General features: G+C 52.5%; 4 long non-coding RNA genes across 4 annotated transcripts in view; all 4 read right to left on the bottom strand.

The window, feature by feature from the left end:
- Positions 1 to 15,403, bottom strand: part of LOC144248465 (uncharacterized) — a 43,589-nt gene extending 28,186 nt beyond the window's left edge. Inside the window, exons 1-2 of the long non-coding RNA XR_013341745.1 lie at positions 14,862 to 15,403; positions 13,160 to 13,292 (exon numbers count right to left, since the gene is read on the bottom strand). This is a non-coding gene — a long non-coding RNA (uncharacterized LOC144248465). The remainder of the gene's footprint in view (positions 1 to 13,159; positions 13,293 to 14,861) is intronic.
- LOC144248472 (uncharacterized) lies at positions 481 to 4,685 on the bottom strand. Its single transcript, XR_013341754.1, has 2 exons — positions 4,120 to 4,685; positions 481 to 634 (listed from the first exon to the last, which is right to left on the bottom strand). It is a non-coding gene; the product is annotated as an uncharacterized LOC144248472 (long non-coding RNA).
- On the bottom strand, positions 10,254 to 12,861 carry LOC144248462 (uncharacterized). The gene is made up of 2 exons (XR_013341742.1): positions 11,771 to 12,861; positions 10,254 to 10,520 (listed from the first exon to the last, which is right to left on the bottom strand). It is a non-coding gene; the product is annotated as an uncharacterized LOC144248462 (long non-coding RNA).
- Positions 15,404 to 20,596: 5,193 nt separating the features above from the next.
- Positions 20,597 to 21,325, bottom strand: LOC144248463 (uncharacterized). Its single transcript, XR_013341743.1, has 2 exons — positions 21,164 to 21,325; positions 20,597 to 21,006 (listed from the first exon to the last, which is right to left on the bottom strand). It is a non-coding gene; the product is annotated as an uncharacterized LOC144248463 (long non-coding RNA).
- Positions 21,326 to 24,340: the final 3,015 nt, after the last annotated feature.

Raw genomic sequence — 24,340 nt, 5'->3', positions numbered from 1 at the left:
CTCTGGATCCGGGCTGTCCGTGCTGGAGCGCCCTGCTCCCCGCAGGGCCCTGCCCTAACCCACGCAGAGAGAGCCCTGCCGGCCAGAGTTTCCTTTTTTCCTTTGCGATCGCTGCGCGCTCAGCAGGGAAGGGCCGGGGCTGCTCTTGGGCCGGGGGCACTCGGGGCTCAGGCAAACCCAGCCCCGGCGCGTGGGGGTTCACAGAGCGAGCAGCTGCCGGGGCTCAGGAGCGCTCACGGCTCTTTGTTCCGAGGCAGCCGGAATTTCTGACCCCGGCCTTTATTTGGCTTTTCCAGCCCAGCGCCTTCGCTCGGCTCCGCTGCACCGAGGGGACTTTTGCTCAGCGCCTCCTGTCAGAAGGTGCAAACTCTCCGTTCAGCCCACACAGCCCCAGCCCTGCCCTGCGAGCCCTTCCCCATCGTGCCCACGCGGTTTCTCTCTCGCTCAGCCGGGGCAGGCTCTCACTGACAGCCACAGAAACAGAAGGGATTGCCTTTTATTTCATTCTTTTCCTGCTTAATGCCCGCGTCTTGTACTTGCACATCAATCCCAGCTTCTCCCGAGGCTGCAGATCAAATCTTTCAGTGTCCGTGGGAGTTTCTGGTTTTCCCGTTCCCACGTCTCCCCTCTCCCTCTGTATTTAAAAAAAATAAAATTATTAATGGATTTTGTTAAGCATTTGTTGCATATATTAACATAAAGAAGGTGTTATCGTTATTATTATTATAATAATATAATTTAAATGTATAATTTTGTTATAAGATTTTAAAATTATGGTGTTAAATTTTATTTATTGTTATATTAGTTATTCTTATTTTTGATATTTCTTAAAGTTGTACACTTTTATAAGTAGATTTTATGTGATTAGATGCATTTATAACTTTTATTCAATTTTTATATTTATGTTTGTGTGTTAATAAAAGAAAATTTATTGTTGATTTTTTGTAAAACTGCGTATTTAATATTTTATATTTGTTAGAAAGGTATTTAGTGTAAGGGATGTAGAATTAGATCGTTTATTTAGATAATATTTCAATTGATTTAATTATTTTAGTGTTGTTGAAGTAATAGGTGGTATAAAATGTGATCCTACCATTTTTAAGTTTCAAGGCTTAAAATTACTTTTATATTTTGATTACTATTGATGGATAAATGACTTTTTTGTTTTAAATTGGTAACTATTTTTATATTAAGAGCTAATAATGTAAGGGCTTTTTAATTATATGGATTACTTGTAATGTTTTTTATTGGTATATTAAGTAAGTAGGTAAAGAATGGATTTTTTTTGAGAAGCGCTAGATAAATACAAAGTATTTAAACTTGAAACTTTAGTTAAAGTTACTGAAATGTTTGTTTTAGGTTGGTTAATTGGTAAAGTGATATAATTAAAAGTAAATAAAGTAAAGAGAGTAGAAGTATAATATTTGATAGAATTTTATACTTTGTAAGTTATTAAATAAGATGTTTATAATATTGATTTTTATATTTATAAAAAAACCTAAAGTTTCTATATTTTGGTGGGTGCAGTACAAGACGTCAGGCGTATGTTGCAATTCTCGCGTAATCTACCATTTGTATTTACATAGTGTAGTGTATCTTTGTATTTACATTGGTGTTTTATTTGTGGAGTGGCGAGTGTGTTTTTTGTGTGATCTGGTTTTATGGTCCTTATTGAAATTGACTTGGGTTTTTGTACTTGTTGAGATATAAGTAAACTTTATGTTTTGACATGAGAAATAAGTCTTGTTAAGTTTTGTTTTATAAAATTGTATAGAGACTTGCAAGATAATGGTATAAGTTGTTATAATTTTTCAGTTATAAGCATGAAGAAATATAAGAATAAAATAATGTACGTAGTAAAGAAGAAATTGACAATAATTAGGAATTACTTAGATAACATCTATAATTAGTAACATAGGTGAAATTATATCATTAGTAAGTATTAAAAGATGGTATGTTATTTTAGAGTTTTTAACAGTTGATAAATGTTAAATTAGTAGCAAGTTAAATAATTATGTGTGGATAATGATTTTTTAAGTTTAAAATAAAAATAAGTTTATTTGTTATATCGATAAAGTTAAATTGTTAAGTTAAAATTATTTGAATTTTATTTTTGACGTAGAAAATATTTGGGTTTCTTGTTAATTATTTTATTTAGGTAGAGTTAGGGTTAGGTTCTAGTTTAAATTTTAATTGGTGAATGTTACTTAATGTATTCTTATATAATGTTTCTAAAAATAGTAGTTAAGAGTAAAAATGTTAGGATTAAAGATGAATTACATTATTTAATAATTGGATTTTTTAGAAGTGTTTTTAGAATAGATTTGAGTATAGTAAACTTTTGTTTAAAGATTTGAAAGTGGTTATGGACAGGATTGTGAGTTTGGATTTGGATATTGAGAGTGTGAAGGTGGAGAAAATGTATGAGAGAGCGATTACTTAGTGTGAAACTTAGAAATAGAAATTAATGTTGTAGTCGGGTTTTACATTGAAGTGATTTTGTAATAATAACTGAGGAAAGTGATAAGATTAACAGTCTGGAGGAGGTTTTTAATAAAATATTTTTTTTTTTAGTCTTGAAAAATATTTAAAACTGTGAGATAACATTAGGTTAAATTATAGAGTTAGTGTAGAGATTAGTTAGAGGGTTAACTTGTTTTAAGAGCTGTATAAGTAGAGAATAAAAAAAGTAGGAATTAGAAATTTTATGTGTTTTTTAGATCATTATATAAAGAGATAACAAAGTACATGAAAGTTGGTTGTAAATATTATAATAATATTTAATAAATATTGCTTATTATAAAAATTATTATATAATTAGTATATTAGTAGTAAGTGTTTGAAGGAGTTAGGATAACTTTAAAAATATATATTAAGGAAATAGAGTAAAATTCTTAAATAGCATGATATGAATAGTAATTGCTATTTTTTGGTGTTACTTATGAAAGATAAAAAGAGTAGAGATTGTAATGAAGAACAGAATTTTTGATGAAATTGATGACATAATACACTATATTTTTTTAACTTCTGAATAGGTGTTTGTTAGTGTTTTCTTTTAGTTGTTGTAATTTGAGTAGTTTCATTTTTTTAAAATAAAATTAACCATATACTGTATAGTTTAGAGAAGTGATTTTTAATAAAATTTAGGGTAAGTTATATTACATAACATTTAAATTTAGACTGAATGAATTTTGATAGTAAGGAATAATAAACTTAATTTTAATAGATAAAAAGAAACTTAATGTATTTATTTAAATGCATTGACATTTAAGTTTGTTTGATTTTACTAACACTTAACATATTGAATGTTGTTATTTATAAGTATTGAAGGTTTTTTAAGTCTTTTGGTTTTGGAGAAATTTTAGCTTGTTGAGTTGAGATTATTACTTATATCTTTACCGAGTGGTTTTATTTATTGGGAGATATGTTTCTTAGTCATAGATTTTTATTTATGTTACATTTCAAATGGTACTAATTTGTGTAGTGGGTTTTGTTAAATGTAGGATATCGATTGGATTGTTTTATATTTTTTGTGGGCTTGGACAAATGGTTTTTGTTTTTTAAGAGTTTTTGATTTAGAATTTGAAGAGTATTTGGCATTTGGAAGAAATAAAATCGGGGGTTTTTTGGATACGGTCGAGCTGTATTTTTAATGTTAGCAAGGACTAGTTTTGGTACGTTATTTTGATTTTTTTGTTTGCTTACGGGGAGGGTCTCCTGTTAGATGTGGAAGCCTGAGACTGGCACAAGGAATTTTTGTCTAATGCTTGATGAGTCTGTTTTATGGGGAGGAGGTGTTATTTTAAGTTTTATAAAATACACCGAGAATTAGTTAAAATCGTGGAAGAAACATTATGGTAATTAAAGGGCGCTACGTTTAAAGAGCTATAAATCTTTTTAAATAGCTGCTTGACGTAAGGCGAGCTTAATCTCCCTTTTCTGCCCCAGAAAGCATCGGGCACGTCCGCATCAATGGCACCACCTCTGCCCACTGCTCCTGCTCCACCCGACCAAAAGCAAGAGCAAAAGTTGGTCGGGCTTTAAGAACTTGCAATAACTTTGAAGCAAAAGAAATCACGTTTGTCTCCCGCGCTTTTTCCTTTCGGGTGCCGCACTCACCTCTGCGGACACGCGCCGAGCTCTCGCTGCAGGAACCCGTCAGGCCTCGGTGGCTGTGAGTTCACGCTCCTCTCCCCGGGGAATTGAAAGAATTGCTGAGGAATCGCAGAAATGTTTTCTGGAGCCTTTCCCCTTCGGTGCCCCTGTGCTGTGTGTGGGACGAGGGCAGAGGAGCCTCGGGCTGGAAAGGGGCAGGAGAAAGGCAAAGGGACCCGCCGGTGTCCCCAGGGCACCGTGGGGAACACAACGGACACCGCGCGGGCACGGGGAGGTGAGGAGTGACAGTCTGGGCCAAAATCCCAGCTCACCCCAGGGAAATAAGCGAGGGACATTTTGGAGGGGAAAGCTGAGGTCACGAGTTCACCCAGCCCGGCCACGTTGTGTTTGCGCAAAGCGGCACCAGAGGTGAAGGTCAATCCTGAGCCAACCCTGCTCAACCTCTAAGTCCCAGAATAAATTCTACAAGCTGTCCACTGAGGGACTAAAAATACACAAAAGAGAACCAAGAGCATTCCGAGAGCAAACCAGAAGGTTCCTGGCAATCCCGTTGCAGCGATGTCACAGCCTTTTTGACAGAGCTGTAAGATTTTTATTTCAATGCTGCGTTTCTCTGCTGGGATCATTCACTCCGTGGGCTGTGGGGATTTTTTGGGTTTGAACTCCCTCACGGTGGCCCTGACACTGCTCAGGAGCTGGAGGAAGAGCAGAGCCAGCGCTCCTGGCAGGGGCAGGGAGTTTTCCCCCACAGCAGATCCAGCAGCTGCCCTCCAGCCCGGCCAGGAGGGATCTGCTTTGGCTCCTGGCTGCTCCAGGTGACATTCCAGCAGCCTCATCTCCCATCCAGCCCGGCCAGGAGGGATCTGCTTTGGCTCCTGGCTGCTCCAGGTGACATTCCAGCAGCCTCATCTCCCATCCAGCCCGGCCAGGAGGGATCTGCTTTGGCTCCTGGCTGCTCCAATGACACTCCAGCAGCCTCATCTCCCATCCAGCCCGGCCAGGAGGGATCTGCTTTGGCTCCTGGCTGCTCCAATGACATTCCAGCAGCCTCATCTCCCATCCAGCCTGGCCAGGAGGGATCTGCTTTGGCTCCTGCAGGGACAGAACATGTTCAGCTGCTCCAGGTGACATTCCAGCAGCCTCATCTCCCATCCCTGCTCCTGCCCCTCCGGCTCTCAGCTCCCTCCCCACCCGGAGCTCAGGCTCCAGTTAATGTTTTAAAGCAGGACAAGGCGGTGGCTGGATGTGCTCCCGGCCTGTGCTGAGGCAGAACATCTCTCCTGCAGAAGCTCAGCTCCTTTCAGAGCCTCGGCATGTCCGTTTTCCTCAGGAAAGGGATGCACATCCCTGCCTGCAGCACACCTCCAGTGGGACCCACCTGTGAGAGTTTTCCATCCCTTCTGCACCTCCAGCTGGCTCCCTGGAAATCTCCGAACATCATCGCACTCGAACCTCTGATTTCAAGGCATCTCCGAGGCTCTTGCTTGGCATTTAGTACCCGTGAAGGAAGATTGCCTTGGCTGAAATGCTGCTGGTGAATGATGGCCTCAGGCTGGAAAAGAGGGAGGAGATTTGGGGTGGCTGGAACATACCTGGCAGCTGTGTGGGAGCTCGGGGAGGTCGGCAACAGGGATTGCCGTCAGAGCCCCTCTGCAAACGGCCCGTGCCTCCATTCCCAGGTAATGCCAGCCGTTCCCTGGGGTCCCTGTCGGCTGTCGCTGTCGGCTGTCCGGGCTGAAGCATCCCTGCGTGCCTGTGGGGAGCAGCCCCTGGCCGAGGAGCCGCGGGCAGCCCTTCAGCCGTGTCCGTGCCAGCGCTGTCCCGTGCGCCGGTGCCCGTGCCGGGACATGCGTTCGGCACGCTGCGAGCCACGGGCAGGGCACGGCAGCTCCCGCCCCGCAGAGCCAAGGACAGGAGGTGCTCTCTGCCCTTCGGGGGCTCCGGCGCCTCCAGCCCCGCACCGGGCACAGCCGGAGCGGGAGCAGCGGCCCCGGCGGAGCGGCCGCTCCCGGCCGCGGCGCCGCAGCCCCGCTCGTCCGGCGGGGCTCCCCCGGGGATGCGGACACGGGGCGGGGGAGGCGGGCGCTGCTGCTCGCAGGGGAGCGCGGTGGCCACGGGGCTACCGGGGCGGGGGGGCTCGGCATCCCGCGGGGGCTGCGGGGCGGCTCCGTGTCCGCCCGCGGGGCCGGAGGCGGCGCTGCGGGAGCGGCGGTGCCGATGGGGTCCCGGCCCCGACGCAGCCCCAGCTCCCCGCGGCCACAGCGAGAACGGGACCCGAGCCCCGGCGGGACCCGAGCCCCGGGCCGGCCGCAGCTGGAGCGGCGGCGCCCGTCCCGGAGCGGCTCCTCCCGGCCGCGGCGCTGCCGGTCCGGATCCCAGCCGCGATCCCGCCTCGATCCGCCGGCCCCGGCACCCCCTCCCTGCCCGCCGAGGAAGGAGCGGCTCTGCCCGGCTCCCCCAGCAGACACCGGCGGGCCCAGGACCCAAATCCCGATCCCGATCTCAGCTGAGCGCCTCGGACGCCGCGCAGGCCGGGAGCTGCCCCGATCCGATCCCCGCACGGAGCTCCGAGCGCCGGTCCCGCCGCAGTCCGTCCGAGCATCCACACAGAACACGGGGCGGGCGCGGAGCCGCCGCCATTTACGGGCGGGGGGCGGGGCCGGGGGCGGGGCCAGCACAGGTGCGCGCACAGGTGCAGGGGGCCCCAGCGCGCCTGCGCGGGGCGGGGCCGCGGGTATTTAAACCGCGGGGCGAGCGCGGCGGAGCCATTTGGTGCTGGGCGCTCGGAGCGGGAGGTTACGACCGGTCGGGCTCCATATCTCTGTTTCTTTTGCTTTTCTTGCGCGTTTCTTTTCTTTTGTATTTCTTTTTCTCTGTACCTCTCCTATCTACCCTCCTTTCCTCCCCTCCCCCACCCCCTACACCCTCCCCCCCCCCCAAACCCCCCCCCCTCCCTCTCCCCCCTAGCCCTCCCCTCCCTCCCTCCCGGGCGGGCCCCCCTACACCCCTTTCCTTGTCCTCCCTCTCTATTCCCCTACTCACCCCTACACTATCCTGTCCCTCCATCGTGTCCCTGTTCCTTCCCTCCCCAGCCGGGCTCCCCCGTGCCCCCTCCCCCTGCTCCCCCCCACGCGCTCCCGGTTCCTCCTGCCGCCTTTCCGTGATGCCTTTCCCCCTCCACACATTCCGCCTCCTTCCCCAAAGCTGCCTTCAATCTTTCTTTTCCTTCACCCGGCTCTCCCCCCAGGCCCCTCCCCAGCTGCCCTGCACACCCCGACCTCTCCCCACCGGCCCCCTGTCCTCGTCCCCTTCCCCTCGACTGCCGCTCTGCTCCCCTGTTCTCGTTCCCCATTCCCCTTTTCCTTCTTTCCTCGCAGCCGCGGGGCTCGGGGCGCCGCAGAATAAAGCCCAGAGGGCCGGAGCCGGCGCCCCCCGCCCTCGCTGGGGTCCCCACACGGGGCCGGAGCCGCTCTGCGGGTCCCCCCATTGCAGTCTAATACACGGCCCGACACTGCCGGGGTGCGGCTTTCCCGACATCACACTGGGGGTCGGGCTGGGGGTCGGGAGGGGGTCCTGGGGGGAGGAGGGTGGGGGGGTTAGGAAGGGCCCCCTCCGGAGGAGGGGGTCCCGGGGGGGGGGGGGGCCAGGGTGGGCCCCCTCCGGAGGAGGGGGTCCGGGGGAGGGGGGCGGGGTGGAGGGGGGGTCTTCCCCCCTCCAGCCCCGCCCCCTCTCCGGGACCCCCTTCTCCGGACCGGGACCCGGGGGGAGGAGTGGGGGGGGGGTGGGGGGGGTGGGGGGGGGTGGGGGGGGGGGTGGGGTGGGGGGGGTGTGGGGTGGGGTGGGGGGGGGGGCGCTGGAGGGGACCGCCGGTCGTGTGTTTTTTTATTTCTGTTCACGGCGCAGAGTGACGTGACCCCCTCTGCTACCCCCCCCCCCCACCCCCCACCCCCCCCCACTCCTCCCCCCGGGTCCCGGTCCGGAGAAGGGGGTCCCGGAGAGGGGGCGGGGCTGGAGGGGGGAAGACCCCCCTCCACCCCGCCCCCCTCCCCCGGACCCCCTCCTCCGGAGGGGGCCCACCCTGGCCCCCCCCCCCCCCGGGACCCCCTCCTCCGGAGGGGGCCCTTCCTAACCCCCCCACCCTCCTCCCCCCAGGACCCCCTCCCGACCCCCAGCCCGACCCCCAGTGTGATGTCGGGAAAGCCGCACCCCGGCAGTGTCGGGCCGTGTATTAGACTGCAATGGGGGGACCCGCAGAGCGGCTCCGGCCCCGTGTGGGGACCCCAGCGAGGGCGGGGGGCGCCGGCTCCGGCCCTCTGGGCTTTATTCTGCGGCGCCCCGAGCCCCGCGGCTGCGAGGAAAGAAGGAAAAGGGGAATGGGGAACGAGAACAGGGGAGCAGAGCGGAGCATGCGGGAAGGTGGGGAGGGAGGTCGGGCTGCGAGGAAAGCGGGCGGGGAAGGGAAAGACCGGCAGGGGGAAAGAGGGACGGGACAGAGGAGGGAAGAGAGAGGGAATGGAACGGAGCAGCGGGGCAGGGACAGGTGAGGGACGAGTGGGGGGGTCGCATTTGGGGGAGGAGGGAGAGTGGGTTTAGGGGAGAAAAAACAGAAATATGGAGAGAAGGAAGGAAGGGTAGATGGTGGGACGGGAGGGGAGGCCGAAATGGGACGAGAAGGAAAAGGAGGAAGACAAAGAAGGGGAATAGGAGCAGAAGGAAGGAAGAGTAGAAGGGGGCACAAAAGGGGAGCGAAAGCAGTCGGCTTTGGGGAGGAGAGGAAAACGGGGGAAAGGCAGGGAAAGAAGGGGAATGGGAGCAGGAGGAAGGAAGAGTAAAGGGGGGGAAGGAGAGAAGGGCGAAGCTGCGGAGCCCGCACAGAACCCACCACCCTCACTGCGCTCCGAGTGAGCAAATGGCGGCTGCAGCGATTCCCGGCACTTAAATAAGCTCGGCCCCACCCCACGCAGGTGCCCCGCGGTCCCGCGCACCTGAGCCAGCGCCGGCCCCGCCCCTGAGGCTCCGGCCCGGCCCCGCCCCTGAGGCTCCGGCCCGCCCGGGATGGAGGCGGGGCCATCGCTCCCGGCCCGCCGGGATGGGCCCGGGGCTGCCGCTTCGGCTCCCGGCGGTGCCGCCTCTGCCCCGGCGGGCGGGTCGGGGTCTCTCTCGGGCCGGAGCACCGGGGCGGCGCCGGGGCCGAGCCGGCGGCGGCGGCGATTTCCCGGGGCTGACCGAGACCGGCCGGGGCGCGGGGACCCCCGTGCCGCCCCAGCACCCCCAAACCCCGCCGCTCCCCGCCGTGCCAGGGAATTTTCTTTTTCCCGGTGCAGGCCGAGACATTTCTGTGAGAAAACTCAAAAGTCAGGGGTACGGGGTCTGAGGGGAGAGAAGAGATTCTGGTATAAATCCAAAACGCGTTGTGAAAAACAACATGGAAGAGCTCATTTGCTCTCCCAGCCCGGTTTCTGTGTGACCGTCTGTGATTCCAGCTGCTCCGCTGGCACTGGCAGCCTGCGGGGCTCGAAGGACTTGCCAGGTGCCCAGCACGACAGAAAAGAACGGGAGAACTCCCCGGCTCTGGCAGCGGAGCCTCTCGGCAGTGTCCCGAAAGCCCCGCAGTGCCAGCATCTCTGCATGGAAGCTGAGGGGCTCCAGCGCAGCCCCTCTGCAGCGTTCCTCTGCAGCTGGCACTGCCCAGCGCCCCTGACCAGGGTTTGGGGTCCCTGCACAGCCCCCGGCGCAGCCCCCTGGCTTCTTCCAGCTCCCTTCAGCCAGGATGATTTTCTCGGGGGTAGGAGCACCCAAAGCCAGCGGAACTGGCCTCAGCCACTTTCCGTGGGATCTCTCCTCTTCCTTCCTCACCAAATTCCCACTGTCAAAACCCAGCTTGAGGCACAGATCCCCATCCCCTCAATCTCTCCAAGGAATTGGGCTCGGATTTCCCAATCCAGCAGGGCAGAAATGCTCTTGTCCTTACCGTGCATCCTAATTGCAGTAATGGCTTAAGAAATAATTGAAAGAAATTAAAGGAATGAAGAGAAATTAAATAAGAGCTGCCAGCTCCAACTAAGGGATGCTCAAACCCCTTACCAACAATTCGCTTTAATTAACCGACTCAAACAAAGTAATCAACACCACATTGATACAGTAGGATTCTTTTTAATCGAGTTATAGATAAATATTGCAGAATGTAAAAACCTTTGTAAATCCAGAAACTCTTTCAAGAGATAGACAGGGCACAGCTGCAGAGAGTCTTGGGGAGTTCAGGGGAAAAACCCCAAAGTTTTCAGTGTTTAGCATCTCCCACCCTGTCGTCACTGACAGCAAACACGGCTTCAGCCTCGGGAAAACACGGAGAGTCAGGGATTTTACAGATCCTGGTCTCACCTCAGCCTCTCAGCAGGTACAGTCTGCAGGGAGAGGGAAGAAAAAGGGTCAGAATGGACAGCCTACTTCCAGAAAATCATCACCATTCATAAAGCACTAAGCAGAGCTGTAAGAACTTCCCCAAAGGTTCATTTCCCTGCGGACTGAGGGCTCTCAGTTGAAGCACGGGCTGGACCTGCCACGGACAGACTCCAGGAACCCCAGAAGTAAAAGCCACTGGGCCAATTCCAGAAAACATTCCAAAATCAGGCTCCTAGGATGTGACCATCTCCTCTCTCACCTGGAGGCGGAAGCACAAGGAATGATCTTCCCTCCTGTGGGTTTTCTGGGATCTGCAGTGAACCGCAGGGGGAAGAAAACAAAGCCTGAATATTTCGCACGACTGGAACAGAAAAGTGGGGAAAAGGGAGGCAGGGGCACTGCTGGGGTGATAACTGGGATCCAGCCTCTCCACACCAATGGAAGCAGAGACTGAGTGACAGAGCCTTTGGGACCACTTTGCTGGGATTCATAGGAAAACGGGTGAGTTTTATTTTGGCAATAAAGCCAAGCTGCTTCTCACCTCATCAGCCGGGTACAGCAGCAGCACCCGCAGGAACCTGGCCAGGTGGCTCTGCCTGGCAGAGGGCTCCCCACTTCCTGGGAATTGTGTGCTACAGGGCTGTGCCACTGGCCATTAAAACAGTTCCCACCTGGCCCTTCACAAAGGCAAGGTGCTTTTTCCATACAGCAAATGGTTTTTGAATTAAGAAGGTAACACTATACTCAACTGGAGAAGAAAAAAGTGAGAGCTGTAAAATTTTCCCACGCCAGGCAAAAAAGAAAGCCAAATCAAACCAAAACGAAAAGTAGCATAACAATGAAAAAAACCCCAAAACATATCAAGCATATTTCAAGAGAGTTTAAATCTGAATGAAGTGATTTACTTAGAGGCTTGAAAATCTGCCATGCTGCAAAAATCTAACTGCTGCAATAAAAGCCTTTTCTTACATCACATTTTAGCCCTGAATTTGCAAAAACCCCTGCCAAACTAACAATTCACCACATACAGTTCTTGAGTCATTCCTGTCCTTGAGCACGAGTCAAGCTAAAGTTATGGAGACAAGAAAAACATAAGTGACTCAATGCTGCTCCTTTGGAAATTACAGAATCAGAGGGAGGGTTTTCCTTAGCTTAGGAAAAATGCACAGCCAGTTCAGCAGATACTGAATAGCAGGGAAGTCAGGAGATACGTGCTTTGCTGTCAGAGACAAACATATAAATAAATATTTACATTAAGCCAGAGGTCTACAGATGGTCTGATCAGAAGTCTTGATGCAGAAAACCAGCCCTGGGGTATCCTCTTAAGGGACACAGGAGGAACTCCTTGGCTGGGACACAGCCTCGCTCAGCGCTGCTCCCATGGCTCTCGGCTCTTTGCCAGTGCTTGCAGTGTCCCCGCAGATCCCAGAGGATGGCAGGGCCAAGGCTCCCGTTCGCTCCTCCGGCACTCAGCGAGTGTTTCCTGCCACGCCCCCTGTGCAGAGCAGCCACGCGCGGCTCGCCGGTGCTCAGCCCTGCCTCCAGGGCTTTGAATGGCACATCCACCTGCAAAATAGGCAGGGAGAGCTTCTGGCTCACACGCGGGATTTGACAACACAAAGAGCACGCGTGGGTGTCAGAAAGGGCTCAAATCTCATCTCACACCACCGAGAGGGGGAATGGAACGGAGCAGCGGGGCAGGGACAGGACAGGACAGGAAGGAGCCGGGTTTGGGGGGGACACGGAAACGGGGGAAAGAGAGGTAACTGAACACGGGCAGGAGCATGGAGCGGGAGAGAGAGGGACAGGAGGGGATCCTCCCGGCGCCCCGGCTCCGCCCCGGCTCAGCCCCGCCCGGGCTGCTGCGCTCGGCAGAGCTCGGCTCCGTTCGGCTGGACTCGCCTCCTCGGCCAGCTTCGGCTACTTTCGGCCACGCTCGGCTATTTCCGGCCGCATTCGCCTCCATTCGCCTCTTCGGCAAAGCTCGGCTCGCCTCGGCTGAACTCGGCAAAGCTCGGCTCCGCTCGCCTCCTCGGCCCCTTTCGGCCGCTTTCGCCCACGCTCGCCTAGTCCCGCCCGCTCCCGCCTCCATTCGCCCACTCCCACAGCTCGGCTCCCTCCGCCCGGCCCCGGCTCCCTCCGGCTCACACATTTCCTCAGGGCACCTCAGCACAGGTTGCACACAGAAGCTGTGGCTGCCCCCGGATCCCTGGAAGTGTCCAAGGCCAGGCTGGACAGGGCTTAGAGCACCCTGGCATGGTGGAAGGTGTCCCTGCCCATGGCAGGGGCTGGAACGGGACGAGCTTTAAAAAAAGGTGCCTTCCCATCCAAACCCTTCTGGGATTCCACGAATCTGTGAACCGCTCCCGGCAGAAGGGCTAGATTTCCATTGTGCTTCGAAAATGCTGCTGCAAGAACACGAAGAGAGATTTCAAATACTGTTAAAGTGGCACAACCACATCAAAAATTACGTCTGGGGGTAAAGTGGCAACTCTGCAATTCCAACCTCTGATACCAAGGACACATGGAGGGCTGAATCCTGGAGGTCCTTACATGACAGGATTTCTAGAGTTATCCGTCCCCAGTTTGCTGCTTAGGGTTAGAAAAGGTGGAATTCTGTTCTTAAGGGGTTACCACGTACCATCAACGTGAGAGACGGGGATGCTGATGTTTGATCAGAGTCCTGGAGCAGCCTGGAGCACGCTGGCTTCCCGAACCAGGTCTGCTGCCTTGTCCGTGTAGGGGTAGGGCTTTGTCCTCAGCCTCAGCAGGATCTGTCAGCAAAGGAGGAGAGAAAAGTAGAGTGCACCGGCTCCCAAGTGTGGGGGAACCATGTGCTGCTAAGGAAGACCACGTGCTGAAAGTGGTTGGAAGCCGGGCGGGTTTTGGGAGGACAAATTCCATATTACTTCTGCAGGATTCTGTCTACAGTTCCTGCTCTACAAACCAAATACATCAAACGACAACAACAAACAAACAAACAAAAAACCCCACATTAAATCAACAACAACAAAATAATTACTCCTACCTCAATAACCCCATACTGCCCCAAACCATTCCAAGGAGGGCGGCAGGAGGGGCTGGCAAAGGCAGGGCCCCGCCGGGCCCCCCTCGCCGCTGCCATCCTTCTCCAGCGCCGCCGCTGAGCCGCCTTCAGCCCAAAACCCACCCAAAAATACCCCAAAATCGTCCTAAATGCCCCCCAAAAACCCACCCAAAACTACCCAAACCCTCCTAAAAATATCCAAAAAACTCACCATAAAATGCCCCAAAACCAGCCCAAAACCCTCCCAAAAATACCCCAAAAAATCCACCCAAAAATATCCTAAAACCCACCAAAGAATACCCCAAAGCCCTCCCGAGAATACCCGAAAACCCTGCCCATAAACACCCTGAAACCCCAAATTAACCACTCTGAACCCCAAAATATCCCTGAGCTCCTCATACCCCAAATTTTCCTCCCCAACCCCCAAATTCCCCCCCGACCCCCAAAATTCACTTCTGGGTCTCGTCCTCGGGGGCCGGCGGCTGCCGGGGCCCCCCCAGGCCCGCGGGCGGCGCCCCCAAACCCGGGGGGAGTTCGGGGTCCAAGTCGGGGTCGTCCTCATGAGCCACCAGCCTGGGGACCCAAAAACCGGGGGGAACCCCGAATCGGGGGGGGGGGACCCAAAATTGGAGGGGGTTCTGGGGGGTTCTGGAAGGTCTTTGGGGCATCCCAGGAGGACTTTTGGGGTCTCAGGGGGTTTTGGGGGTCCCAGGAGGAATTTCAGGGGTCCTAAAGGGAAATTTGGAGGTCCCAGGGGGAGTTTTGGGGTCCCAAAGAGAATTTTGGGCGTCCCAGGGAGGGCTTTGGAGTCCTGGGGAGAAGTTTGGAGGTTTCAAGGGGTTTTTGGGAGGAATTTTGGGGGTCCTGGGGGGGGGTTGGGGTCCTGAAGGGAATTTTTGGGTTCCCGAGGCTGTTTTTGGCGGTCCCGGGGCTGTTTTTGGGGGATCCCGCCGGGTATTTTTGGGGGTGCCGGGAGTGTTCTTGGGGTCCCCCCTCACCAGTCCACGGCCGGCTCCACTCCCCGGTTCCCGGTCAGCGCCAGCGCCTTCGCCCTGCGGGACCGGGGGGCTCCCGGTTATTTTTGGGGGGTCCCAGAGGGTTCTGAGGGGTCCCGGGGGGTTTTTTGGGGGTCTCGGTGGCGTTTTGGGGGTCCCGGGGGCTCCGGGGCCTGTCCGTGTGTCCCGCCCCCCCCCCAATCCCATTCCCGGTGCCGGGTCCCCTCCGGCTGCTCCCGCCCGCCCTCCCCCGCTGTCCCCCCGGTGCCGCCGCCCTCAGCGCGCCGGGCCCCGAATCCCACCTCCAGCAGCGCCTCCAGAGCCGCCCGAGCCCGGTCCCACCGCCCGCCGCCATCACGGCGGCGCCGGGCTCCCGACACGTGGGGGACGGCGGCCGGCGAGGGACAGAAAGGCACAAAGCGTTCCGGTACGGACGGCGGCCGGAACGGGACAGAAAGCCTCCCTCGCCGCTGCCATCCTAATCCGGCGCCGCCGCGGAGCCGCCTCCAGCCCTCCCCTCACTCACAGACATCGCCCCGCTCGCCGCTCGCTGCCGCCCCTCGCCCCGTCTCGGTGATTTTGCCGGGCGCTGGCTGGGGGGCTGCAGTACCGCCCTGTGCCCACAAGGCGGCAGCACTTTTCAAGCGAGTCCGCGCCAAGCCACTCCCAAGAGGGCGGCCGGGTTGCAGTACCGCCCTTTGTCCACAGGGCGGCAGCACTTTCCAAGCGAGTCTGCACCAAGCCACTCCCAAGAGGGCGGCCGTGGGCGGCGGGGTTGCAGTACCGCCCTGTGCCCACAAGGCGGCAGCACTTTTCAAGGGAGTCCGCGCCAAGCCACTTCCAAGAGTGCGGCTGCGGGTAGAGCGGCTGCACTACTGCCCTGTGCCCACAAGGCGGCAGCACTTTTCAAGTGAGTCCGCGCCAAGGCACTCCCAAGAGTGCGGCTGCGGGCAGAGCGGCTGCACTACTGCCTTGTGTCCACAAGGCGGCAGCACTTTTCAAGCGAGTCCACGCAAAGCCACTCCCAAGAGGGCGGCTGCGAGAGGCGGGGCCGCAGTACCGCCCTTTGTCCACAAGGCGGCAGCACTTTTCAAGCGAGTCCGCGCCAAGGCACTCCGAAGAGTGCGGCTGCGGGCAGAGCGGCTGCACTACTGCCCTGTGCCCACAAGGCGGCAGCACTTTGCAAGTGAGTCCGCGCCAAGGCACTCCCAAGAGTGCGGCTGCGGGCAGAGCGGCTGCACTACTGCCTTGTTTCCACAAGGCGGCAGCACTTTTCAAGCGAGTCCGCGCCAAGGCACTCCCAAGAGGGCGGTCGGGCTGCAGTACCGGCCTTTGTCCACAAGGCGGCAGCACTTTTCAAGCGAGTCCGCGCCAAGGCACTCCCAAGAGTGCGGCTGCGGGCAGAGCGGCTGCACTACTGCCCTTTGTCCACAAGGCGGCAGCACTTTTCAAGGGAGTCCGCGCCAAGCCACTTCCAAGAGGGCGGCCGGGCTGAAGTACCGCCCTGTGTCCACAAGGCGGCAGCACTTTTCAAGCGAGTCCGCGCCAAGCCACTCCCAAGAGGGCGGTCGGGCCGCAGTACCGCCCTGTGTCCACAAGGCGGCAGCACTTTTCAAGCGAGTCCGCGCCAAGGCACTCCCAAGAGTGCGGCTGCGGGCAGAGCGGCTGCACTACTGCCCTGTGCCCACAAGGCGGCAGCACTTTTCAAGCGAGTCCGCGCCAAGGCACTCCCAAGAGTGCGGCTGCGGGCAGAGCGGCTGCACTACTGCCTTGTGTCCACAAGGCGGCAGCACTTTTCAAGCGAGTCCGCGCCAAGGCACTCCCAAGAGGGCGGTCGGGCTGCAGTACCGGCCTTTGTCCACAAGGCGGCAGCACTTTTCAAGCGAGTCCACGCAAAGCCACTCCCAAGAGGGCGGCTGCGAGAGGCGGGGCCGCAGTACCACCCTTTGTCCACAAGGCGGCAGCACTTTTCAAGGGAGTCCGCGCCAAGCCACTCCCAAGAGGGCGGCGGGGTTGCAGTACTGCCCTTTTTCCACAAGGCGGCAGCACTTTTCAAGCGAGTCCGCGCCAAGCCACTTCCAAGAGTGCGGCCACGGGCAGAGCGGCTGCACTACTGCCTTGTGTCCACAAGGCGGCAGCACTTTTCAAGCGAGTCCACGCCAAGCCACTCCCAAGAGGGCGGCTGCGAGCGGCAGGGCCGCAGTACCGGCCTTTGTCCACAAGGCGGCAGCACTTTTCAAGCGAGTCCACGCCAAGCCACTCCCAAGAGGGCGGCTGCGAGAGGCGGGGCCGCAGTACCGCCCTTTTTCCACAAGGCGGCAGCACTTTTCAAGCGAGTCTGCGCCAAGGCACTCCCAAGAGGGCGGCGGGGTTGCAGTACCGCCCTGTGTCCACAAGGCGGCAGCACTTTTCAAGCGAGTCCGCGCCAAGGCACTCCCAAGAGGGCGGCCGGGTTGCAGTACCGCTCTCTGCCCACAAGGCGGCAGTACCGCGCCGTCCCCGCCGGCACGGCCTCGGCAGCGAACGCCCCAAAGCGTCCGCGCGGGAAAGAACGGAACAAAAAGCCTGCCTGAGACCCGATAGGAACCGAAAGAAAAAAGCTTTACTCTTAAGCTGCAGTTCAACACGCTTTATTTTTATGTTTTTCATATTTATATTCACATTCGGATTTGTAATGGATATTGATGGAAAATTATATTTTCATAATTTCTTACATTTATTCCTATTATATTTTATTTCAGATTTTTATACGTATCCTAATGGATATCTTAATAGAGGTCAGGGGAGGGTGTGTGGCTGGGGGCGGGGCCAGGGGAGGGGGTAAGGACAGGGGTGGGGGTTAGAGGGTGGGGTCAGCATTGGGGGAGGGGGGTCAGCATTGGGGGCGTGGTTAGGGGTGGGGTCAGGGTGTGGGGGAGGGGGTGGAGGGTGGGTCAGGGAAGGGGTTAGGGTAGAGGGAGGATTCAGGGTGGGGGTGTGGCTACCAGACAGACCCCTCCCCTACCCCCCCTATACATATATATATAAATATAAAAATATTGTCAGGCGCAGCAGTGGAAAATTTGATGCTACCAAGGAGTAAAAATTTTTATTTTTACTTTGATGCTCCCAGGGAGTAGAAATTTTTATTTTTAAAGTTGTTTTTCTTTTTTTTTACTTCCTCGGAGCACGGTATTTTCTACTCCTGCTTTTTTATTCTAAGTACAGAAAGGGGAAAAAAGAGAGAAAGAGGAGGAGAGAGTGAGAAGAAGAAGAAGAGGAGAGAGTGAGAAGAAGAGGAGAGACAAGAAGAAAAGGAGAGAGGAGGAAGACGAGAGAGCGAGAAAAGGAAAAAGAGAGAGGAGGAAGATGAGAGAGTGAGAAGAAAAAGAGGAGAGAGGAGGAAGAGGAGTGAGAAGAAAGGGAGAGAGATGAAGAAGAGTGTGAGAAGGAGAGAAGAGAGCAAGAAGAAGAGGAAAGCGTGAGAGGAAGAAGAGAGTGTGAGAAGGAAAGGAGAGAGTGACAAGAGGAAGAGAGAGGAGGAAGAGGAGTAAGTGAGAGGAAGAAGAGGAGAGAGAGGAGGAAGATGAGAGAGAGGAGAGAGTGAGAAGAAGAGGAGAGAGGAGGAAAAGGAGAGAGTGAGAAGAAAAGGAAAGAGTGAGATGAAGAGGAGAGAGTGAGAGGAAGAGAAAAGAGTGAGAGGAAGAAGAGAGAGGAAGAAGAGGAGAGAGAGGAGGAAGAGGAGAGAGAGGAGGAAGAGGAGAGAGGAGGAAGAGCAGCGAGTGAGAAGAATAGGAGAGAGGAGGAAGAGCAGCGAGTGTGAAGAAGAGGAGAGAAGAGGAAAAGAGCGAGAAGGAAAGGAGAGAGTGAGATGAAGAAGAGTGTGAGAAGAAGAGAACAGTGAGAAGAAGAGGTGAGAGTGAGAAGGAGAGAGGAGAAAGAGGTGAGAGGAGAAAGAGGAGAGAGTGAAAAGAAAAGGAGAGAGATATGAAGCGAGTGTGAGAAGAAGAGAGGAGTAAGTGACAAGAGGAAGAGAGGAGGAAGAGGAGTAAGTGAGAGGAAGAAAAGGGGAGAGATAGATGAAGCGAGTGTGAGAAGAAGAGAGGAGAGAGTGACAAGAGGAAGAGAGGAGGAAGAGGAGTAAGTGAGAGGAAGAAAAGGAGAGAGAGAGGAGGAAGATGAGAGAGAGAAGAAGAGGAGAGTGAGAAGGAGAGAGGAGGAAGAGGAGAGAGTGAGGAGAAAAGGAGAGAGATGAAGACGAGAGTGTGAGAAGAGGAGAGAGTGAGAAGACAAGGAGAGTGAGAAGACGAGGAGAGAGGAGGAAGAAGTGAGAGGAGGAAGAGGAGAAAGTGAGGAGAGGAGGAAGAGAGTGAGAAGAAAAGGAGAAAGATGAAGAAGAGAGTGGGAGAAGAAGAGGTGAGAATGAGAACAAGAAGAGGAGAGAGGAGGAAGAAGAAGAGAGGAGGAAGAGGAGAAAGTGAGAAAAGGAGAGAGGAGGAAGAGGAGCGAGTGAGAAGAAACGGAGAGAATGAGATGAAAAGGAGAGTGTGAGAAGAAGAGAGAGATGAAGAAGAGGAGAGTGAGATGAGAGTGTGAGAAGAAGAGGAGAGAGTCAGAGGAAGAAGAAAGAGGAGGAAGAGGAGAAAGTGAGAAGAAGAGGAGAGAGGAGGAAGAGGAGAGAGTGAGACGAAAAGGAGAGAGTGAGAAGAAAAAGAGAGTGTGAGAAGTGGAGAGAGTGAGGAAGAAGAGAGAGGAAGAAGAAGAGAGGAAGAAGAGGAGAAAGTGAGAAGAAGAGGAGAAAGGAGGAAGAGGACAGAGTGAGAAGAAAAGGAGAGAGTGAGATGAAGAAGAGGAGAAGGTGAGAAGAATAAGAGGAGAGAGTGAGAGGAATAAGAGGAGAGAGGAGGAAGAGGAGAGAGTGAGGAGAAAAGGAGAGAGAGAGATGAAGAAGAGAGTGTGAGGAGAGAGTGTGAGGAGAGGAGAGAGTGTGAAGAAGAGGAGTGAGGAAGAAGAAGAAGAGAGAGTGAGAAGAAGAAGAGGAGAGAGTGAGATGAAGAAGAGGAGAGTGAGAGGAGAGAGTAAGAAGAAGAGGAGAGAGTCAGAGGAAGAAGAAAGAGGAGGAAGAGGAGAAAGTGAGAAGGAGAGAGAGAGATGAAGACAGTGTGAGAAGAAGAGGAGAGAGCGAGAAGAAGGAGAGAGGAGGAAGAGGAGAGATGAGAGGAAGAGGAGAGAGGAGGAAGAGGAGTGAGAAGAAGAGGAGAGAGCGAGGAGAAGAAGAGGAGAGTGTGAGAAGAAGAGGAGAGAGAGTGAGAAGAAGAAGAAGAGGAGAGAGTGAGAAGAAGAGAGCGAGAAGAAAGAGTGAGAAAAAGAAAAGGAAGAGAAAAGAGTATGAAGAAAACAGAGCAAGAAAAATAAAAGAGATAAAAAGAGAAACCAAAAAATTCAGATTAGAAAGAGAAAGGCAAAAGAAAGGAGGGGTAAAGAGAAAAAGAGTGAAAGACAAAGAGAAAAGGAAGCACTTGAAATGAAAGAGAAAAGCAAATAGAGAGACAAGAAAAAGAAGAAATAGAGCTGAAAACCTACAGGAAAACAAATGGAGAGACTGAACACAAGGTAGGGTTCAAGAGAGAAAGAAATAGAGAGTTAGAAACACAAAAAATTAAAGTTGGACAGAAAAGTAAAAAGGGTTAGAGACAAAGAAAATGATAGCAAGTGTTAGAAAGACAAAGGCTGACAAAGAGAAAAAAAAGAAGAAAACATAGTGAAACCTAGATTGAAAGAGACAAAGAGACATGGGGAAATACATGTAGAGGAAGGGAAGAAAATAGACAGGGTGAGAAGGAAATAGGGTTAGAGAAACATAGAGATGTGTTAGAAATGGAAACAAAGGAAAACACAGCCAGAGACAAAGAGTTACACACGGAAGGATAAAGTGAGGAATAGACTAAAGAGGAAAGTAAGAGGCAAAGGGAGAAAAAGGGTGAGAATGATACGACTCAACCACACCAAAGAAAGACAGGAGATGGATGGTGGGCGGGGCAGAGGGTAAGAGGTATCATTATTAGGGCTGATTAATCTTTATTCCTTTAATTTAAACTTCAGCAATACACAGGGAAACAATGCATACAAATGCAAGTACAGAGACAAATACAACAAAGAATACATCATACCTAGGCACACAAGTACAAGTCCAATTTACATACAGCAAAATACATCAAAAGACAGGAACACCTGCAAAGACAGAACAATATAATGTATTACAAGGAAAATACATATTGACACAATATAACCGTGTCTCCATTTCAGAAAAGTCCACAACGCTTTTATTGTTATGACGCACCCGGAACAAAAACGGCGCAAAACGCTCCGCCGACGTGCACGCCCCCTTCGCGTTACGCACAAACTCACATTCACGGCAACTCGCTCCAGAGACTCCCAAAAAATCCTCCTGCCTGATGAAAACCCCCCCTGAAAGGCAAAGGCCATACACACAAGGTTGGAACTGCTCCACACACACACACACACACACAGCTGCAGACACAAGCACACACAAACTCTCACAGACAGACACAGACAGTCACACTCTCACACATTCTTCTGCTGACACGCTGGCTGCCACCCTTACGTGAAACGCTGCACTGAAGAATATGCTTAAACGCTTCTTCTGACCGCAGGACCTCCATGTCAAATGGTAGATTCCAGGAAATTCTGTAGGGACCCGGGGACCTACGAGACAAGGGGAGGCGGTCAGTGACTGACTATCTGAGAGCTAGGAGCTATACCAACTCTGGGCCCATCAGTGTTGTACCCCAAACCCCATAGAGAACAGATGAACGGCAAAGCTTTATAACTGCTCTACCTGAGCGTGACTACGTGCCCGGGCAAGGCAGCTCCGATCACAATTGCCACAACAGAGGTGCATACAACATAAGCCATCGTAGGTACATACAGTATAAGCACAAACAACATAAGGCAACGTAGGTACATACAGTATAAGCACAAACAACATAAGGCAACGTAGGTGCATACAGTATAAGCACAAACAACATAAGCCATCGTAGGTACATACAGTATAAGCACAAACAACATAAGGCAACGTAGGTGCATACAGTATAAGCACAAACAATATAAGACAACATAGGTACATACAGTATAAGCACAAACAACATAAGCCAACGTAGGTACATACAGTATAAGCACAAACAATATAAGACAACATAGGTACATACAGTATAAGCACAAACAACATAAGCCAACATAGGTAGGCGCAACATACGCACATACAATAGAAGCCGACACAGGTAGGTGCAACATAAGTGCATACAATGTAAGCCGACAGAGATACAAGATAAGTGAGGACTTGATATAATTCTCCAGAAGACTAATTTTTGAGCCCTATATCCTTTGAGAAGGCAGATGCTACGGAACTACTGTGGTCAGGTGATGAAGGGCTAATAAGATCCGTACGGAAGTCCAAGAGAAGGGCTACCAAAACTGAGAATGAAGATGGATGAGAACATCTCATGTACATCGTCCGGTCCCAAAAAGTAAATATGTAAAGATGCCAGAATAACTGATATCCAGGAAGGTACGTGAGCAAAATATGGCCGATACGGCACAAAATGATGTTGCTAAAGCATGGAGATGTAACAAAGGCCTAAGACACAGACAACGTGACACGGACACAGACAACGTGACACAGACAACGTGACACAGACACAGACAATGTGACACAGACACACATGGAAACTGCCTGGCAATTTCACCTTATGGACCCAAGATTCCTCGCCCAAGATGAGCCATGGGCTGGTGATGCCAAAGAAAAGAAAGCCCTAGGGCAGTAGCACTTGATGATGACATGCAACTCCTTTCAAGATGTTAGTGCCAAAGCACTTAAGAGAAAGCCTAAGAAGCTCAGTAGGCCTAGAGAAGGAAGAAATGACTACAGGGTGACTGTAGCTATAGCTCCAGACATGAAGGCGGGCTCCTATGGTGAAAAGATCCACGACAACGTCAAGAGTCAAAGAAGGCCGCCGATGCGAACGTCACGAGAACGTGGAGAGGGATCGGAACTGCCCTGCCCAGCGAAGACTCTGGGGGGGCTGAGGAGAAACCCTCTCCCTTTGCTCCCGAGGGGCCCATCCCACTATGGGCCTCTTCTCTGAGCTAACATCAAATAGCCTCCTGTGATAGTGAAGGATCTTCCCCCATCTCCCACCTACTGGCCCCAGCACTTAGCTTTTGGAAGACAACCAGATGGAATCCCATGTCAGTTGGATGTGAACGGCGAGATGTTCTGTACATCCGCTTCGGTGCTGCCGTTTCCAAACTTCAGCTACGCTCCTCCACAGGGTACCTAAGACAAAACAGAAAATGCAACTAGCGCCCACGAAAAGAGGAATCCCTGACACTCCGACACACCGCTGCCCCAGCTCACCTGAAGTCTCAATTTGACTTCACAGGCTGCCTGGAGGATACCTGAAAAACAAAAAGGTACACACTTAGCATGCTGCTGCATAAGGGTCACCTGTGAGTCACCGTGCCAAAATGCCAACTCACCCGCTCGCCTCTGTTCCTTCACACAGCTAGGGCAGCGACAGCACCTGCAAAAAAACAAAGCAAAAAAACCCACACTGAGATACTGTGAAAACAACATCCCCCTGCCCTGAAAAGCACACCCACCCAGACCTTATGCTTGCACCCACCTGGCCTTGGACATCCGGACCAGAGATATCTTGCAAGACGACTGCCTAAAATAAAACAAAGTAACTAAGAGTGGATGCTTAGAATTGCACCAGAAATGGAGACCTGAGCCAGAACAACTCCTTCTGTCCACTGCTCACCTGGCACACAGGGCCTTGACTGCTGCTAACTGCCGGGACCTCCTAAAAATAAAGGCAAAGAACACTACTGTAACATGGTCACCATTCAGGCTGCCGCTGCAAATGCAAACAATGACTGACCTGATCATGGGAAAACCCTCACCCAGGACTGGGGCTCCCTGCCACTGAACTGAACTGTCTTCGTCTGAAAGGAAGTTAGGACTAGTGTCAAACAGCTGCAGGACAACTTAACAGCACCAAACATGTTATGTCAATCTCCTGATACAATCTAGAGCCCAACTACACCCTGCATTAACAATTTCAAGTCCCCAGGACTTGTGCTATTACAGGCTATGCAGCAGGGCAGAGCAGCTGTGGGAAAAATAAGTGCAGACACCCGTGACACAGGACAGGGAGAGAGAGCTTTTGAGGAGAAGAAAGGACCGAGAGACCCAAAGAACACAGAGTGCACCAGAGACAAGTGACGGGACACACACCAGAACTGCTCTGCCCTGAGCACCTCAGCACTGTGATCAAAACAGACACTTTCCCTTTAGGTGGCCTAAGGGGACACTTCTTGCACATCCCCATCTCCAAAACTGACTCAAAAACCCCTCCTGGGGAGTCCCAACCCGGCACCTCTCTTCCATCCCCTCTGTGGGTTGCAGCCCTCCACTTATCTTGCACATATCTGGGGATGCAAATCCCCATCAGGTGCAGAACGAGGCCTCGTGCCTGTCTGGGAAGTTCCAGTTGTCACCAGGCTGTTATCTTTTGCTCTGCCAAGAGAAAGAAAACCAAACGTTAGTGCACTACCTTAACAGCACATGGGCCAGAACCTGACAATTCTGCTACTCACCGTCTCCCAAGAAGTCTTGGGCCACACACCTCAGGCGTGCTTGTATTCTGACACCGTCATCTCAAGGCACACCTAGGTTAAGGGCAGACAAGGTGACATGGCATTGCTGCAACTTGAGGGT

The sequence above is a fragment of the Lonchura striata genome, unplaced genomic scaffold (genome assembly GCF_046129695.1).
Source record: "Lonchura striata isolate bLonStr1 unplaced genomic scaffold, bLonStr1.mat Scaffold_145, whole genome shotgun sequence".
In the NCBI taxonomy this organism is placed as follows: Eukaryota; Metazoa; Chordata; class Aves; order Passeriformes; family Estrildidae; genus Lonchura; species Lonchura striata.
This window is presented reverse-complemented; position numbering and strand designations above follow the sequence as displayed.